The sequence below is a fragment of the Meles meles genome, chromosome 9 (genome assembly GCF_922984935.1).
Source record: "Meles meles chromosome 9, mMelMel3.1 paternal haplotype, whole genome shotgun sequence".
In the NCBI taxonomy this organism is placed as follows: domain Eukaryota; kingdom Metazoa; phylum Chordata; class Mammalia; order Carnivora; family Mustelidae; genus Meles; species Meles meles.
In genome coordinates, this window is record NC_060074.1 from 55,008,878 (window position 1) to 55,029,616 (window position 20,739).

Here is a 20,739-nt window from a genome sequence, read left to right on the forward strand (position 1 = left end):
ATTTTCTTTGTGGCTACCATGGACTTATAAAAATATTTTATAGTAATAGCAATCTATTTAAGATGATAAGAACTTAACTTCAGTCATTTACAGCACTTTACATTTTAATTTTTCTCCCACACACACTTTACATTTTTAATTATTTTAATTATTTTATTAACTTCTGAAAAATACTTGTCTATGAAATTACATTTTTCTTAATAACAGTCTAAAGTTATGCATTATTCTAGTCTCCCAAGCATGACAAAGAACTTAGCACATTTGTTATCAATAAGAAATCCCCCCAATTTTATCAGTATTTAGACTTTTTATTTTTATTTTGACACAAAAATACTATTTGTTTTAAATTTATTAATAGTTTTAATCAAATTGTATGTTCAATATTTCATTTTTTTCACCCTTTCCCTTTGGGGTTATCTTATTTTTCCTAAGTGAGTAATTGTATTAGTTCTTTCAGTAAAAGTATGTAAGGAATTAATTCTCTGAGTATCTATAATCATGTTTATTTCTTCATCATTTTAATAACTTCAGATTTATATTCAATTCTAGGTTGACATTTTTTCCTTAGTTTTTGAAAGATATTACTGTATTACTTACTTGTTACTGAGATTTCCATTTCTTCTAAATAATACATATTTTCTAAAACTAAAATTTTTTTCCCTTGATCTTTAATAATGAAGTATCACCCAAATGTGACTGGGTATGATTTTTTTTTCATTCATCCTACTGAGGATTTGAAAAGTCTTAGGATTAGTTTTTTCAATTATGAAAACTTATAGGTATTACTTTTTACAATATTGCTTCTTTAAAATTTTCAACAATTTATTTTGGAGTAAACATTGGACTTACTTTGGAGCTTTTGGTGTGCTTTTAAAACTGCTCTTTTTTATTTTTACCTTTATCTGTGTTATGATTCAGATAAATATCTTGGTGTAATATTTCAGTACCCTTATTTTTTAATTATATCGAGTATAAAGTTCATAATGTCTATTGTGACAAATTAAGAATTTAATAACCATTTGTATCAATTCCAAGTTCTCTAATTTATTCTTTTTCTTATCCACCTGATTTTGTTTCATGAACACCTGCTTTTGTTTTATAATTTTTGATTTATTAAAATGAAAGTTATAACTATTTTTGAACACACTCAACTCTATTTCAAATTCTTTTTCAGACTGCTACATAATGTCAAATTCCTTTAGGATCAACTTATATTATGATAGTAGGCTATTGTGAAAAGAATAGTTTTGGTTTATTTTTTCCCTTCTCTTTCTCAGTTCACATCTCTCTTACTAGTGACTGGTTTTTGAAATTTTCTCACCTGGCCTCTATGCCACTAGTACCGAACCAACACGTAAAACTTCTGTTCTATTGTGGTGTAGAAGATAGTATACAACACACCAGTCTCGTGAACTACTTTGTTCAATTTCTGGTCAAGGGACCCCCTTTGTTCTCTCATTTCTCAAGGTCAAGCTTCCTACAATAGAGTCCCCGTGGAGTTTTGCAATAGCTACTGACTTCATAGAGTCTGACTCTTGGTCTTCATTTTGTGGGGAATGCTCTTAGTTTCCTTTGAACCACAAGTGCCAAACTGTGACTGATTTTGCTTGCTTCTGTGTCCATAGCCCAGAAGTCCTATAGCTTTATGTGTTTGTTCCTTTTCTGATTCTTAGAGATGTATACCTCAGTGCTACCTTTTTTAAGCTCCAATTTTAGTTTACTGTTTAATATTGTGAGGAGAGTAGAAATGTGCCTAAAAGCATCACCTCATTGGACAATGTGGAGAAACATTCATGTCTATCTTTTTGTACAACCTTTCTGCAAAATCCCTTTGATTACCCAGTGATTAGTCATTTTACTGCATGTCATTTTACTTAACCTCTCAGCGCCAAAGCAATACTAATAAAAACAGATGCCAATTATAAGCACAGGACTTTATTTTCAGAAAAGAATTTTGCTTCTTCCACCTAACTCTCCCCACAAGTCTCTGAGTTGTAGAGCTAAACACATTCCTGGAGCTAGAGAAACTTCAGGATATAGGTAAACCATCAGTATATAGACTAAAGTACAGCATGGTTATAACAAAACCACTTACATAGGGTTCAACTTTTATAAAATCTCTGTAAAATCAATGTTATAAAAATAGAAACTACCACTTATTATTAACATGTCTTTTGTATATAACTGATTGTACAATTCATTTAATGCTTAACAACAATATGTTTATGGACCATTTTAATCACTGGAAGGAACTATATCTTGTGTTCAAACTTTTTTGGCAGAGGAAATTCAGGAAGTTAGTGGCTGGACTGGAATTAGAATCCAAGTCTATACGATTCTTCAGTCATGATCTTAAATATGTTGTTATTACTACATTGGCCTCGTGTCTAACTTTGAACTCTGGATTTTGACAGAAAATACTGCCTAAACTAAAAGAAAAAGATGTATTGACTTATGTAACTGGGAAGTCTTGGGGTAAAACTGAAGTTAGGTCCTTTTTTTAGAAAAGGGTTTTTTTATTTATTTGAGAGAGAGAGCATAAGCAGGGGAAGCAGGAGGCAGAGGGAGAGGGTAAAGCAGAGCCCAGTAGGGTGCCCAATACAGGGCTTGATACCAGGACCTCAGGATCATGACCTGAAGGCAGACACTTAACAATTGAGCCACTGAGGCACCGTAAGAGTTAGGAATTTTTAAGCTACCTATAGGCTCAAACAACATCATAAGGATGTGATTTCTCCTGGATTCTGGCTGAATTCTTCTCCATTTGTTGGCATTGTTTTCAGATCTGTGTAGTAGCAGAATGGCTACAGCAGCCACAGCTCACATCTTCTCAGGTTCAAGTCCAAGAAAAAGAGATATTCTCTTCCCAGCAGCTCTCACACTTGCCGTTATAATCTCCCTGATTGGAGCAACTGGGCTCTTGAGTCCACCTGCTCACCAATCACTGAGGCCAGGGAATTGTCCGTGTTGAGTGATCCAAGCTTAGGTTTTATGTTCCACCCCTGTAGAAAGAGGATGGGATCCACCCAAAGGAGGGATTCTTGCTCCCAGATTGTTAGTGTTCACCAGAAATCAGCCAGAGGTTGTTAGAGGATCCAAAACATATACATGTCTACCTCAGTTGTGAACAATAGTTGAGAAGATTTTATCATTAAAACGTGTTGTCCATTAGCATCAAGAGTCTCCTACTTATGCAAGAAATAAGTTTTGTAAAATATACTTTGAACTGAGGAAAATGATCAGTATTGAAAATACTCTTGGGATGACGCTCTGAAAGCATAGTGTGAGGCAGTATTACTTGTCTAAATTGATGCCTGCCTTTTTTTCACGTGGAAGAAGAGATGTTGATGCACGGCAGTTGAGGAGGTGTGAGGGATGCTTAGCTTGATTGAGAAAGGTTAATTACATGTGAAATGAGGCTGGGATTCAGAGGATGTTTGCTCTAGATTTTGTGCAATGTTATATTAACACTGGGATTCTCTTTATTCTATTAACAAAATAAACTCATTTTGTTTAGTTTCATTTCACACTTGCTTTAATCCCACTGAACAGTTATACTATTATTTAATTTTACTAAACATTTGTGGATAGTAAAATACCTATACAATTAAGCAACTGCAGGATATTAAAGACACCCAGTTCTTACAGAGATTTGATCTGCTAATTAGCCACACCAATTTTATGGATCATTGCATCTCACTTAAAATGTATTGTTATACGTTTATAATCTTTCCATAATGAGCTTTTATTGAGTGCATGGGCCAACTTCTGTGTGATGTACAAGAGAAACTCCCCTTCCTCCCCCTAAAAAATATGTTCACAGAATTGTAAATCACAATAACATTCCATTTAAAATGGTCCTCTTGGCATTATTAAATGGCTTCTTTAGGACTACAGTAGAAAATGCATATACCTGAGGAGGGAAGAGTCAGAGTGTTTTCCAAAGAAGCTCAATAAAAGAGAAAAATGGAAAGGAGGAAAGCCAACAATTAATAAATTGATGGGCAATATAAATTTAAGGAGAAAACAGATGCGGGTCAGATTTTCTTTCATCATCACAGTGATTTAATAAAGTCTTTGCATTTTGGCCTTTCTTTTACTTAAACGGGCTAAACTAACATTTTCTAGTTTCTCCAGAATTAAGTATTTACTTGAAATATATTTTAAAAACTTTAAATTAGCTACTCCTTGTTGAAAAGTATAGTCAGGTTGAAATGCCACTGATAGACAGTGATGGTCAAGAAATCATCCATACCCTATTGTGTCCTGGGAAAGGGCTCACTGTAAAGAACCACCCTTCCTCACAGGGCTTAGATAAGACTCAAGAATGACCCCCTAATATAACCTATGACAAGGCCAGATAGAGACCCTCCAAATTTCTATTTTCTATTTTAATTTGTTTATTTCTACTGACACACTTGGACAGCCTACTCACTGTACTTGGCCAAACCTTAGTCAAACTTCTCTCTTTTCCTCAGGCCCCTGAACTTTGACCCACTGTGGAGCACTGGAACAGTGCAACAGATTCCCCTTAGCAGACCCTCCAGAGAACCAGCTGACCTCTAGGAAAAACCTTCCCTGATCAGCTAGCTATTTATGCTCCTGGCTCATTGCACATTAATACCAGGTTCTTTCTAGCCTTTCTAGCCTTGTTTACTCCACCCTGTGAAAAAAAGCCATTTGCTCCCTGACCTTTGAGACACTCGCAGATGTAATGATGGGAGCATTCTCCAGATGGCAATTAATAGTCCCACTTTCCCTATCACAAATGTCCCTTTCCCCTGTTGTAATAACTCTTTTGAATAATATCTTTCCCTATCTAAGACTTAATTTTTTCTTCAACTTAACTACTACAATTATTTAAACCAGAATATTTGTTAGGAATCATTTGTGAGAGAAAAATCTCATGATAATATTTGCTTTCTTCTTTTCTTAATAGAAATTTAGTAGTATATTTTTAGAGATGCTAACAGTACACATAAAGTTATAATAGAAAGACATACTTATTACACATTTAAACACTATACAATGTTTCATATCACAAACTAAATGCCACAGCCTCACCACCAGTTGCTTTCCTTAATTCGTTCTTTCTTTCTATCTCTCTCTTTCTTTCTTTCTTTCTTCATTCTTTCTCTCTCTGTCTCTGTCTTTCTTTCTTACTTTGCCTTCCTGAATTCTTACCTCTATTAATGAACCACCATTCTCTCAGCTACCACACTGGAAATTCCAGTGCCAGTTTTGGATTTTTCTTTAACCTATTTTCCATAATCAGCCAGTCACCAGGTCAATTGATTTCGCCAGTAATCAGTGTCCGTCACATTTCTCCCTTCTTTCTGGTTCCACTGTCATCATGTTAATTCAAGCTGTCTTTGGTACCTCATGTTACTACTATTACAGAGCTTGCATAATCTCAGTTTCAGTGAAACTCCCCCCACACTGGTAAGATGAATGTGGATTTCAAGAAAGATGGAGCTCTCTGGTAGAATGTTCAGGGTAAGGATTGGATTTTGAAGTCCAAAGTCAAAACAGGAGTTGCTCTTAGAGCTCTTGAGAGATTTGGGAGCAGGATTGCAAGTAGAAAGCTCACAGCTCTGTTTGAGAAACCCTATTTTTAAAATGCAATGAAAAGGAAGAAAGTTGAATAAGAGGAAGCAAAGGAAAATAAGCTTTTGAAGATTGAAGTCAAGATCTGAGAGTCAAGAATACTTAGATGGATTAAGGAAAAACAGGCTGGGATTAAGTATCTGTGTGTGAGAGAAAAATATGAAGAGCTACAAGACTTTCTATGTCATTGTCTTTAGTGGGGTAGAATTGGCTTTGGTGGCTCAGCAGTGGACAGTATCACAATGGATGTTCCTGAGCTAAATAGTGAGGCTGAGTCACTCTGCTGGAAACTTATGCTTTCCTAAATTAGCTAGAGCAGTGTATCTGGAAATGTTTTGAGACTTTGTTAAGCTGAGATATTGGTTCCCATGTCTGTTCTTTATCATCAAACCTTTCTTAATGTACCAGATACTGCAGTTAATTTGGTGCTATTGATGACGTTTTAGAATGTAAGTGAGGTCCAGAGCCGAAGACCAAGACAGAATTCTCAAGATGTCTCTGGTGCAAAAGGGTGATTTTATTAAAGCGGGAGGACAGGACCCATTGGCAGAAAAAGCTGTCCCAGAGTCATAGGTGTGGCCCATTATACACCTACAAGTTGGGAGGGACAGGTAAGGAAAAAGGGAGGTTTCAAAAGAACTTTCCTATGCTAACATAATTAACATGAAGATAGTTGGGAGATTCCTGGAAAAATGTCATATAGGTCCCCATACAGGAGGAGGGTGTTGTGGGGATGGGGGGAGGTTTCACCGTGTCAGCTTCTGCTTTGTCCTCTGCTAGCCTTCGGTTCCCTCATAACTATGATGTGTGGTTTGATTTGGTTTGGTTTTTTGAACTTTATTTCCTAATATGGTGATTCAGTTGGGTGATTCCGGAGGAGAACAGGCACTATTTTTATGGACAGACAAAACTTCCTCAGGCTGTCCCTTATCCATGAAGTGGCTGACTCACACAGAATGAAGGCACAACTTCTCAGTCTGGCATTATTCTCTGGAATTAGTAAAGTTCCAGGATCAGAGCCCAGCTTTGATAGCTATATCTTCTCCAACATGTTCTCTTGCCCACAGTGATTGTCATTGTGTTGAGAAGGCCAACAAGTTCTGAGCTAAAACTCTAATATCATACACAGCACCATAATTCTCAGTCCTTATTTCTTTGATCACACTATTCCTTTTCTTGGATAATGTTCTTCAAGAATATAAGCTTTACTAGATTTGAAACTACTTGTGAGCATGAAATACACATTTACACTAAAATATTTTTAGTGGAACTTACCTTAATATAACACCATCTAGTATAGGGTTGTGGTGATAGAAAATGCCAGTTTCTTTTTCCTTTCAAAATAGCTCCATTGAACGTTAGATGGACACGTGGTTGCCAAGCACAAATTACATTTTCCAACCTCTCTGGTTGCTAGGTATGACCATGTAACTAAGTTTTAGCCAACTGGATGTGAATGGGAGTAGTGTGTAAAACTTCCGGATGGTATCCTCAAAGGGAATGAGAATACTGTACATTTCTTCTTTCTTGCTTCTGATTGCCTGGAATGCTGATGTGATAATTTGATGGCAGGAGCTGGAGCAGCCGTCTTGGTTATAATAAGGAAGCTACTTACGGAGGAAGACAGAGCCACCATATTAGTCTTAGACTGCTTACACTCAGACTACAAGAAGTGATAGAAGGTATTTTATCTTGTTTAATTCACTGTTATTTTGGCATTTGCTGTAGAATGTGAACTATATGCTTTCTCTCAATAAATCCTTGCTGAGGGAAAGAATGAGTAAGTACTGTGTTATTTAAATTGACCCCTTTTACTCTACTTTGGCTTTAAAGACTTGACATTGTATAGCTGTGCTAGGTAGCTTAGCCAGAGACCCAATTTGGAGGCCCTTGGGCTTGGTTTCTCACACAAACACATGTTGATTGACCTATATATTGTTTTTAAATTAACATGCTTACCAAAATTTGCATCACAGAAGATTGCATATGAATATTCTTATTTCTGGATCCCATAAAACATAGCAACCCTCAGCCCACATCCTGGCCTCGCACCAAATGACAAAAATCAGTGGCATCTTTAGATGGTGTATGTGTTCTTACATTTACCAGTTCAAACCAGCTTCACTCATTTGTATGACCGCCTGCCCATGTGGCCATTTGAGTTTGTGACCTGCCATGTAGTATTCTAATAAAAATAGACTTCTATTACTGATGAGCACATACTGCTTCACACATGCACACTATCAGAATGGTCCAAGTAAAGCTGTTTCACTGGAATTTTCTTCTCTTATGAGCTCTTCCAGGTCAGGAGCTAATTACCCTTTGCCCTTTGTCCTTTACATTCACTCGGTGAAAATCACACTTCTAAGCTGTTTTATGGCCTTTAATCTAATTGAAGGCAGAACTAGGGGCATCCTGCATGGGTTTAATCTTTCAAGGCAGGTTTCAGCATGAATAACCCTTCCATAAACTGGCAGGTTTCCTCTCATGGGTTCTCTTCAAGTCATTTTCTTGGGAGCTAGGTTACTTGCTTCCCTGCACAATAAATGGACCTTATTAATAATTAGAACCCTACTCTAATCTCATAATTGGGGGGAAAACTCCCTAATAAATCCCTTAGAGAACTAGCATCTTCATCAGAGTTACAATTTAGTTTTTTATGTAACAAACACGGATGGTCTCTGATTTACGATGGTTCAAATTCTGATTTTGCTACATATGATAGTGTGAAAATAATATGCATTCAGTAGAATGCATATTCAGTACCTTGAATGTTGAATTTTGTATTTTCCCAGACTATGGATCTGTGGTATGATCCTCTCTTACGATGTTGGACTACCTAAACCCAGCACCTGGTCAGCTACGGGATCACAGAGGGGAAACAACAGGTATCCTTAACACCATCCTGCACCCACACACCCATTCTGTATTTCACTTTCAGTGCAGTATTCAATAAATCACTTGAGATATTCAATACTTTACTACAAAATAAGCTTTGTGTCAAATGATTTTTCGCAGTTGTAGGCTACTGTAAATGTCTGAGCACCTTTAAGTTAGGCTAGGCTAAGCTATGTTGTCTAGTAGTTTAGTTATACTAAATGCATTTTGCCATGATAGTTTCAACTTAAGATGGGTTTATCAATGTGTAACTTAATCATAAGATAAAGAAGAGCTGGGCTGATACATGAAGTAAAATTTACTTAATACATTGTTGAGAATTAGCAAGTTATTAAAAACAAGTTGAAATGACATTGATGGTTTTTTTTTAATTTTTTTTTATTTTTTCCATTTTATTTATTTTTTCAGCGTAACAGTATTCATTGTTTTTGCACAACACCCAGTGCTCCATGCAAAACGTGCCCTCCCCATTACCCACCACCTGTTCCCCCAACCTCCCACCCCTGACCCTTCAAAACCCTCAGGTTGCCCCAGCCTCCCACCCCTGACCCTTCAAAACCCTCAGGTTGTTTTTCAGAGTCCATAGTCTCTTATGGTTCGCCTCCCCTTCCCAATGTCCATAGCCCGCTCCCCCTCTCCCAATCCCACCTCCCCCCAGCAACCTCCAGTTTGTTTTGTGAGATTAAGAGTCATTTATGGTTTGTCTCCCTCCCAATGAAACAAGATGATGTTTTTTAACTGGAAAGAATCACAGAAAAGTTTTGAGACACTTTAGATAAGAGGGATAAGATAGGGATGTTGCTTGGAAGGGACTGTTTATGCATTATAACTTTATAGAAATTTTAATTAATCAATTAATATTATGTATCACATATCATATATATTATTTGTGTACATAAAATTAAATGTATTAACACAGATATTTAGACAGAGATATTTTAGATACTTTACCCTAAAAAATTTTTTAAAGTATACTAAAAATATATGTACTATATATAAGGAAATATAGCTAAACATAATATGAAATAAATATAGCAAGTTGTGTAATAATACATGTGATACAATTACTTGTGTGTATTAAATGCCTCTATCTCCCTATGTACACATATACATGTAAAAGTATTGAAAATGGAAGGATTGACATCAGATTAAGATTACCAGTGAGTAAAGAACATGGGACAGAGAACAGGAGACCATCATGTGCACTTTAAGTACTTTCAGACTGTTTATCTGTTTCTGAATTTCACATATTGCTGTGCAACTTTAAAAAGCACTTAAAAATGAACTGCAAGTCATAATATTGACCCCATAATTCCATTTCTGAGAATATATTTTAATTATTCTCAGTGTAGTGAAAAACAAGTATTACGTGTACAAATATCTTAAGGAAAAATTTCAGCTTTGAAAAATTTGAAATCATTTAAATATCCAGTTATAAGGCACATGTTAATTATGATACATTCACAAAATTTAATGTTTAGTTCATAAAAATCAATATTACCAAAATATGTAATGTCGTGGAAACATTTCTGGTTTAGTAGCAAGTATAAAAAAAGTAGGATGCAAAATTAAATATTCAGTTTGTAATAAAATAAAACATTTGGAAAAAATGCTAGAAAAAAATACATTTTGTTTTACACAGTTTCATTAGGAAATAAAAGATTTTGATACCTTCCAGTCATCTTGTCCACTGCTCGGACTGGGATATGAAAAACATAAAATATCATGGGGTAAAAGTGTGCACAACAATTTTTTCTTAATATCCAGGAAATCGGGCTTTTATCAATTTCAGCCAACTTCACATTTACCTCTAAATATAGTTTTGAAGAATTTTAAAGAAGCTTCAACTTAATATGTAATTTGAACATTAAAAACACATTAAATTTTAAAAAAAGAAGAAACAAATAGAATTTTGAAAAACCACATGATTTCTATACACATATTTCTATTTGAACTTGCCTATAAAGAAAGAGTAGTAGGCAAAAGTGTAGTAAAGAGTGTAAACTCATGTCATCTCTGGGAATCCTACTTGGGAATGGTGAATGGTTTTCTCTATAATCATAAATATTTTCATTAGAAAACTCCTGTTCAATGACTTTGATCTTACTGAAATCAACATCTGATTGGTCTTCTTTGTCTTTCTATTTTTTTTCATTCATTTGGTAAAATGTGTTGCTATTTAAAAGTTTTCTTCTTCCTTCCACCTTTGCTATTTTTCTAGTACAACCATGAGAAAGATGTGCCTTTTAGACCTCAACAATTTTCCAGAAAATTCAATCAAGATTTTTTTTTTATTTGTTTATTTACAGCATAACAGTGTTCATTGTTTTGGCATCACACCCAGTGCTCCATGCAGTACGTGCCCTCCCTATACCCTCCCTAACCACCACCTGGTTCCTCAACCTCCCACCCCACCCCCCCGCCGCCCCTTCATAACCCTCTGGTTGTTTTTCAGAGTCCATAGTCTCTCATGGTTCATCTCCCCTTCCAGTTTCCCTCAACTCCCTCTCCTCTCCATCTCCCCATGTCCTCCATGTTATTTGTTATGCTCCACAAATAAGTGAGACCATATGATACTTGACTCTCTCTGCTTGACTTATTTCGCTCAGTATAATTTCTTCCAGTCCCGTCCATGTTGCTACAAAAGTTGGGTATTCGTCCTTTCTGATGGAGGCATAATACTCCATTGTGTATATGGACCACATCTTCCTTATCCATTCATCCGTTGAAGGAATCAATCAAGATTTTTATCTTCAAGGATTTGTTTGCACTATTCCTATTATGGAAAGTTTCCATTTCTAAGTTTGCTGATTTGCCCATTCATAATACAAAGTTACTCATGTGGTCATCAAGGCTTGACCAGTGTCTTCTCTCATGAGTTATTTCCTCTCCCTACATATTGTGAGATACCCGTACTCTTATTCTCTGTTTAATGTCTAAGTAATAATGTGGCAGGATTTGAATGACAATCTGGAGAACATTCAATAAGCAATAAACTCTTTGCATCCTCTGCCTTCTTTCCTTCCCCTGGAGTGTATCCCCAGGTAAAGTCAGAAAACCTTATGCCAGTCACCTTCCTGGGGAGTTTGATGGTCTTAGCCATTGTTAATGTATTTTTTGCTACAAATATCCCTTTTTATTGTCTTCTTTTTTACAGAGCCATGCATTACTTTGAATGTCTTGCAATATAAGCCAAGTTTAAATCACAGTTCTAAGTAGTAGGATTCTAGATTTTTACCAGGATTGCAGGTTTAGCCCATAGATATATCTGTTTGTGGTCTTATGAGCGAGCTATATGAATTACCAGATGACTGAAAATTAACTCCATTTTATTTTTTGTAGACACATCTCAATTTCAGTTTATCCTGGGATGACTAAATCACATTCTGATTTTAGAAATATAATTTTAATACAAGATTTTTTTCAAAGTGACTGTTATAATATTACATTTTCTATGGTCCTTATATATTTGACTGTATTAATTTCATTCCCATTTTACTTTCTCGATCGCCAGTTACCATTTCATTCTCAGGTGCATTAAACCACACATATGTTTAAATAAGAGAGCCCCACTCTGAGAGACAGAATGATAATTAAATAAAGTGGGCTGAGGGTGCCTGGGTGGCTCATTTGGTTAGGCAACTGCCTTTGGCTCAGGTCAGAATCCTGGAGTCCCATGTCAGGATCCCTGCTCTGCAGGGAGTCTGCTTCTCCCTCTGACCCTCCCCCCTCTCATGCTCTCTCTCTCCTTCTCTTTTTCTCAAATACATAAATAAAATCTTAAATAAATAATAAAGTGGGCTGAGATGGGACAAGATGGTGAGCAGATGTTTATGTTGAGACCCTTTGTCAGTATTTCATTCTAACCCACTGAGAAAGCTATATTCCATGGCAAAATAAACTCTTGCACCTTAAAGTAAGCCAAGAAAGGGAAAATCTAGTCCCATACATTTCCCCTAGCTTTATACTAGGAAAATATTATTGTAGCTAAACAAATGAGATGTCTGTAGTTTGTGTAGATTTATATATTTATATATACAGTACTCATGTACAGTAGCCAGAAAGCCCAATCTTCAATACACTTGAAATTAAGACTCTTGCTTTTATTAAACATTGGGCCAGCTTAATATTAACAATCTGATGGGGAGAAAAGACTGAAGGTACAGGTGCTCTCCTTAACCTAACAATTCTTTGTTTTCCATTCCTTTCTTGGTCATTCACATTTGCATTTTGAAAGAAGAAAGAAAAAACAAACCAGGCTCTTCCATAGATGCTTTACATATTAGTATAAATTAAGAGTAGGAGACTTCACATGGGGGGGGGGGGATGAATGGCAGGGGAATGAGGCTTACTCCTCCAAGGGCACGTTAGCACATCTCCCAACTGGTTGGTTGTGCCTTTGTCTTTACATCAAGGTCAGATTAAAGAGGTTTTTTTGAGACGAAGTGAAAAAATAAAAGTGGGAAGTCAGCTGTGGATATCTTCAAGTCTTTAAGATCATAGGAGTATTAGAAAGGCAGAGTGCTAATGATTTGTCTTGCTCGAAACCATGCACTGTTTATAAGCATAATGATAATAAAACCAATATAAGGTTTATATTACTGAATTCACTTCTCTGTATAGGAAAGTGTTCTGTCATGCCCTATTCAGAAGTCTTTTTACATGCAAAGATGGAAAAAAACGCATTTTTTCTCTTTCAGGAAAAATCATTAATATATTCAAGGTTTAACTTTCTTTTTACAAGTGTTTCTGAGTGTACCATATGGCACCAGTTAGATTTGAAGGTTTTCATTTGCTTTTTAAAAATCTGAGTGAGGTTTCCTTTCATAAGCTCATACATGCTGGTTATTTTTTAATAAGCATAAAACTTCTATGCTTAAAAAACTGAATGCATGACTTAATAGGAAGGAATAAAAAATACATGCCGATATAATAATGGGCTCATTTAGTTAAGAGCTGCTTTGAAGCTTAATACTAAGGATAAGCAGTCATTAGCTTATTAGCTCAATTTGGACCTGGTACTTAGTTTTTAAAATAAGTGCTGGAATACATATCTTGACAAATTGCTAAATGTCTCCCCGCTCCCCATTCAGTGCCCCCTCCCTAGTTCTATATTCACAAAGAGGAGTAGGGGTGTTCCTGCCAACTGAGGCAGTTGGGATAGAAATGTTAGTGTATTTGAGCAGATGTGTGTCAACATCACTCTGCAAATATAAAAAAAAAAGAAGAAGAAAAAAGAAAAAGGTTGCCTGTACTCCTCCTTGACACAGAACATCCACCAAATAAAAGCCTCTATAATTCTGCACTTCCACTAAAAGTCTCCTGTGAAATTACAGTTATGATACAGAAGATTCAAAGATTTCAGTGTACTTGCCGCAATTGTTCTGTACCAGGCTTTGCTGACTGTGTTGAAGGAAAGGAGGGCTTCAAAGGAAATATTACCACACACACTTTAGGAAATGTAGGTAGGATTAATCAGTCGGCCTCTCTTGAGTTATAGCATATTTTTTATAAGGAAACTGGTGTGAAAAACTACTCTAGATTAAGGTGTTGAGGTAAATTTTTTCCTTTTTAAGTTTGAAGGACCTAATTTCTACAACATTTTCAATTCAACTTTGGTTATTTCTGAAAAGAGTCTTCTACCTATGGGGAATTCATGGCTGCTTTTCTCCTACACATTTTCCCCAGTAAAATTAATGGAATAAGATCATATCTAAATGTAGTGGGAATGTTGGAAAATGAAGACATTGGGACATGTGAAGCAAAATAATTAATTTCTTATTGGATTCCTGCTTCATAGGCACAGAAATCCCCGGGGAATTACAAAATTCTAAAGCTGACATTTACAAGAATAAATGACACCTTCAATGTTCACCTGCCTTTTATAATTTTATCTACCTGTATATTTAATAAATATTAATTGAGCACATATTATTTACTAAGTACCATTTGAAATTCATAAGACTGACATGAAGAGTGTGATTTATATTTTCAAGAAACTAACAGTCCATGAAAAGAAGAGAGTTACAATTATAAAAATTATGTAGAGATACACAATGTTACAGCAGCAAATAAGAGGTTATTCAGAAGACATAACTCCAATGGACATTTGAAAGATTAGTAAAAGTTATCTTGGTAGAGGTGGTGAGAGTTATCTATTCAAATTAGGAAAGGTTTGCTGCTGATGTGGCTTGAGAATCAGTGTGGCAAATTAACATGAAAGGAAGTTAGAGGGGAATTACAGATAACTGAAGGCTTTACATATTATATGTAGTTTTTATTCAACAGGGAAGCCCTAGAGAATTTTAATCATAGGATAACAAAATTAGATTGCATCACTGTAGAAGGTAAGTTAGCAAGCATAGGGAGCCACTGCAGTAATTTAGGAAAAAAAAATAAGGGGACTTGAAGTAACTAATGGCATTGGAAATATAGAGAAGATATGCAAGAGAAAGAAAAGAGAGCATATATTGATAAGATGTCCTGCAGAGAAATTTTCTAGATACCTCCCATTCTGGCTGGGAATTATCTATGTGATAGTACTAATCTCCAAATTGGGGAATATAGGAACAGGATCTGGAGTAGGGATTATCACAGGGAGGAAATGAGGGTACAAAAACAAAGAATATGGAGTTGTTTTTTTTTAAGATTTTATTTATTTATTTGACAGAAAGAGATCACAAGTAGGCAGAGAGGCAGACAGAGAGAGGGGAGGAAGCAGGTTCCCTGCTGAGCAGAGAGCCCGATGTGGGCCTGGATCCCATGACCCTGAGATCATGACCTGAGCCGAAGGCAGAGGCTTTAACCCACTGAGCCACCTAGGAGCCCCAAGAATATGGAGTTTTATAGGTTGAATATATAGTGCAAATATTCAGTAGGTATTTGAGTTGATGGGTCTTCAAGAAAGAAGTCAAAGATTTGGAAGAATCTTTTATCATATAAATAGTAATAGCACTTCAAGAAAGGGTTATACAACAAAACTCATAAGAACAGTGCATAGTGGGGCACCTGGGTGGCTGAGTGGGTTAAGCCTCTGTCTTCAGCTCAGGTCATGATCTCAGGGTCCTGGGATCGAGTGCCACATCTGGCTCTCTGCTCAACAGGGAGCCTGCTTCCCCTTCTCTCTGCCTGCTGTTCTGCCTGCTTGTGATCTCTCTCTATATATATATCAAGTAAATAAATAAAATCTTAAAAAAAAAAAAAAGAACAGTGCATAGCAAGAAGAAAGTAGGGCCAGAGACCTGCTGCTTGGAACATCAATATTTACAAGGAAAGTAGATAAACTAAGAGCATCAAGAAAGAAGAGGCAAAGGAGATGGGAAAGACAAATAAAAAGAGTTAAGGGACAAATAAAAACTGAATTAAGATGAATAGTTAAGATAGGTTCATTCAAGACAGAAAGATCAATCCACGTAAATATCTACCTTTAAATATCTAGACAGAGCCCAAATAACATAACATCTACATTAACTATGTTATTGGTGACTTTGGGGAGAAGGTTTTCTTGGGAGGAGAAAAATCAGCCTATACTTCACCAAAGAGTGAACAGAAATTTTCAGGAGATTGCAAGATCAAAATTGTGTGTGTGTGTGTGAGTGCATGGGTGTGTATAAATTTTAATTGTAATTCCATTATAATTAACATACAATGTTATGTTAGTTTTATGTGTACAATATAGTGATTCAACAATTCTATACATTACTTGGTGCACATCACAAGTGCATTCCTTAATCTCCATCACTGATTTCACCCATTCCCCACACAGCTCCCCTGATATCCACCACTTTGTTCTTTATAGGTAGGACTCTGTTTTTTGGTTTGGCTCTTTTTCTCTGTTCATTTGTTTTGTTTCTTAAATTCCACATATGAGTGAAATCATATGGCATTTGCCATTCTCTGATATAAAATAGTATATATTTTTCAAAAGAAACTTGATTTATTGGACAATAAAATATAATTATAGAATGTTTCTATATTTCCCAAAAAAAATTAACTGGGAGAAATGAGAACACATCAGCTATTCCATAGGAATTCCAAGGCAAGGAGATAAATTTTTTGCTCACTTCACTAAAACATTTATCTGAAATAGAAAAACAACTTATATTAATATCCAAAAATGAAAATTGAAAACATGGAGAGGAGAGGAGGAAGTCAGAAAAAATGGAGGACAAAAAATGGGGAATCAGAGACAGAACTAAGATGGTTGGGGTTAAGGTTTCGGAAATAAATATGTTCTCTTTTAAGTAAAGGTCTAAGATGTGGCTATAGATACAAGGTGCCAAAATAGAATAAAAAAAGAAAAAGAGAGAGATTGGAATTGAAAAGTTGTGGAATTGTGCCACACAAGTGGTAGCCTTGCTAACATTTTTGAAGTCTCCAAGAATGCTGGGAAACTCAAGGATAGGAAACCTTGATTTTGATACCAAAGTCTTCAAATTTTATGGGAAGGCAACAATAAAGTAAATAAATGACATTGATAAGAAGTAGGCTTACTTGTAATCAGAGGCGACAGTGAAAGCAGAGACCCTCTTTCCTGGCCAACGATAAGCATGGTGTGGATAAATAGAAGCTTCTGCTAAGGAGAGCTGAAACGGGAGCCATAATTTAATTTTAGAGCCACATTTTGGTAAACTGTAGAGAAAGAAGGCAGGTCTGATGATGGGCATAAGAGTTTGTATAAAAGAGGTGATGATCTAAGAGGATACTAATTAGTGTTAAAATGAGAAAATGGTTATAATTTTTAAAGTAAATTTGTCTCTATCCCATAAAGCTATTTTGGTCATTGTTGATTACTTTCACTTCAAGAGGACAAGCATTTTTTTATTCTACTAATACGTATTGAGAACTTACTAATCACCCTTGAGTGATTTTTAAGCTGAATAGCCTAAAATTTAGTCCCTGCTGTTCTTGACTCATAATATTGACTCTCAGAACTTGGGAGTCCAGGTGGACTAGCTCATCCCAATATCCATTCAGAAGTCACAAGCAGGCAACCCTCCCAAGGCTCTGAGATACATTACGCAAATAATACATTATGCAAAATAAAAAACGCTACTGTTAGCCATAATAACCAACTTTATTCTGAGACTTGATAGAATTCAATTATTCATTTCATTTAGCAAATTAAAAATATTTTATTGAAATAATTACTAACCAATTAATATGATTGGACTTTAACTTTTTGTGCTGAACCCTTATTGTTTAGATTAAAACCATTGACTTTGTTTTCCTTTATTTGAAGGCAGGCATACTTTTAAGCTATTAAACTTCCAAACTATGCCTTGCCATCTGCTTAGTTAAATGGTTGTGCAGATTCGTTTCTTGTTAGGCTCTATTAAGTTTGCACCAACATAACATTTTAACCTCTAAACACAGGAAAAGCAACGAACAGGTGAAGATCAACAAACACGGCAGGAAGATTTTAAGTGACTAATCAGATGGAAGAAATATCTAAAAAGAGCAGGCAGGAAAATGGAATGCCAACTGTTGTAGCCACAAGCTTGAGAAGGTGAGAATACATGGCTGCCTGCCAAGGAAACCTCAGGCCCTGTAAATCCAACGTGTTATTACAAATAGTAACACTGTACATGTGCACTTGCATGCACACACACACACACACACAGACCCACACCTATAAGAAAGCAACAACAAATTTTAAGCAGGGACCTGTGAAAAGCTTCAGGGTTTTGCTGGCGGACTTCCACAGTCTAGATTCAGGTCAAACAGAAAGTATTATAGAGAATGTTCAGGAAGGATGAATTTTAGAATCAGAAAGATTAGGGTCAAAATCCTGCTCTCCTTACTCAATGATCAGTTCCTGGCATACATTCCTCAACCAACAACAAGTAAGTTGTACTTCCTCAGTTGTAAAACACAGATTAAAAACAGTCCCTAAATCTAGGATTGTTATGGTGATGGAAGGTGGGAATGCTAGAAAGGTCTTCAAGATTTACCCAGAACACTTGTACGTTCTGGCAATCATCAGTTAATGTGACTCTTTTGTTTCTTTGCTGTCCATATACAGCAGAAAGTGTCTCCACTTTCCTTTAAAGTAGAAACAGTTGTTGGGTGCATTTGTCTTGCCTTTTAAATAGTTTCTCTTTCCTATTAGGAAGTCTCCATATTATTAGAGTCCTCTACTCCCAAATTAGAAAGTTTTATGCCTTTTCCGGGTAAAATGTATTCCTCTATTATTACATATGACCTCTCTTCTCTCTGCTCACCTTGAAATCTTAACTAAAATCCAAGTATTTCTTTCACTGAACTCCTGTTTTGGTCACCTGTTTAGCCCTTTTAGAATTGCTGTCACATCTAAAAAATTTCATGAGAAGATAATTTATTGGTCAAAAAACCAATTTTTAAACATATACATAAAACTCTTTGTATTTTCAATACTCAAGGCTTACATATTTCCATAATTTTAATTTTATCATGACACAAACTCAAGCCTTGTGGAGTATAGAGGCTCCCCCCAAATTCATTAGAGATTTAGTAAGAATTTATGTTTTATGGGGCACCATAAGCAATCTAAAACACTTTCCTTCTCTCTATTTAAAATTTCTACAAGCTAAACAATGGGGAAATTTTTTGGAAAATGACTCTCCAATGATAACCTTTACACAGAAATGCATGTTTATGATCAATTTGTCAGTTATGCTAATAAGATCTAAAGTGAGTACATTTCATCATACAATAAATATTTTTCTGACCTTGTCATTTATCAGGCACTGTTCTGGGCTCTGGAAATATAACAGTCAACCAGATAGATAAGGTCTCACAAGTAAGTAAATTAATAAATGCTTTATTTTAAAATAGCAGTGAATACCATAACAAAAATAAAAGAGGAAAACCAACTGCAGAATTATTGGAAGGTGGGAGGTTAGATTGAATAGTCAGCTAAGTTTTAAAGATGACATTTGAGGTAAACCCTGTGTTATAGAAGAGTATATTCCAGATAGAGGCATCACTAAGTGTAAGGAATAGGAGGCAAAATTCTGCTTGTATGATCAAGAGAGGTATTTGAGAGTAGGGTATAAGAAAATGTATCAGGAGATTATATTGGACTTTGTAAGCCTTTTTAAGCAACAGGAAGCCATTGAAGGGTTTTAGGAAGAGAATTGCTATAAATTTTTCAAAGATCTCACTGGATGCTGTACAGATAAAATTTAGAAGAGAACAAAGATAGAATCAGGTGATCATTTAATAGGATATTACAATAGTTCAGGTGATAGATTATAGATAGCAGTTTGGGTTGGGATTATATCAATCAAGATACTGAAAAAATCAGACTATTACATATTCTGGAGACATAATCTATAGCATTGTTGATGGATTAAATGTTGGGGATGAGAGAAATGCCATCTGAGCAACTGAGGAAAGTGTAATATCATTAACTGAGATGAAGCAGGATTGGGCAGAAAGGAGGATTTAAGGGAAAGGAGACAATTGAAAGTTCATTTTGTGATTTTAACTCCAGTTTTTCCTTGATTAATCTCTAGTAACCTTGTGTATTCTTTTTTTTTGGAATTTGCTTTGTCAATCTTTAAAGTTTTACCCATATATAGTTTCAAGCTTCTCTTTTGTAAGTGAAGTTATTTTATAATCTGTTTCTGAGAAGTCCATGATCTACAGTATTTATGTTTTGTTTCTGTTGCCTACATAGTTTTTTGGTGTTTCTACTTTATGTTGTCTTAGTTCCTGTACTCCTGGTTATTGTAAACTGTGGAGTGAAAAACATATTGATAGCTGTAATTTGAGGCTTAAGATGAATGCAGCTGCCTACAGATTTGTGTGAATCCTACTGCCAGACCTCTGGAGATACTAGCAATCCAGGATCAATTTAAACTAAGTTCAAGACCAGAACTTTCCTTTAGATAATCCAATCAACTCAAAATCATGCTGTAATTCCATGTGAAAGCTTTTTCCTGTCTATTTTTGCCTCTTCCCAAAGGAATGAAATTCTCTGGGTCCTCAGACCATGACTGGGAAATTCTCCTGTCAGACCCCCAAATTTTTATGGATCCTAGTTTGGTTTTTTTTTTTTTTTTAAAGATTTTATTTATTTATTTGACACAGAGAGATCACAGGCAGGCAGAGAGGCAGACAGAGAGAGAGGAGGAAGCAGGCCCCCCGCTGAGCAGAGAGCCCGATGCGGGGCTCGATCCCAGGACCCCGAAATCATGACCCGAGCCGAAGGCAGAGGCCCAACCCACTGAGCCACCCAGGCGCCCCTGT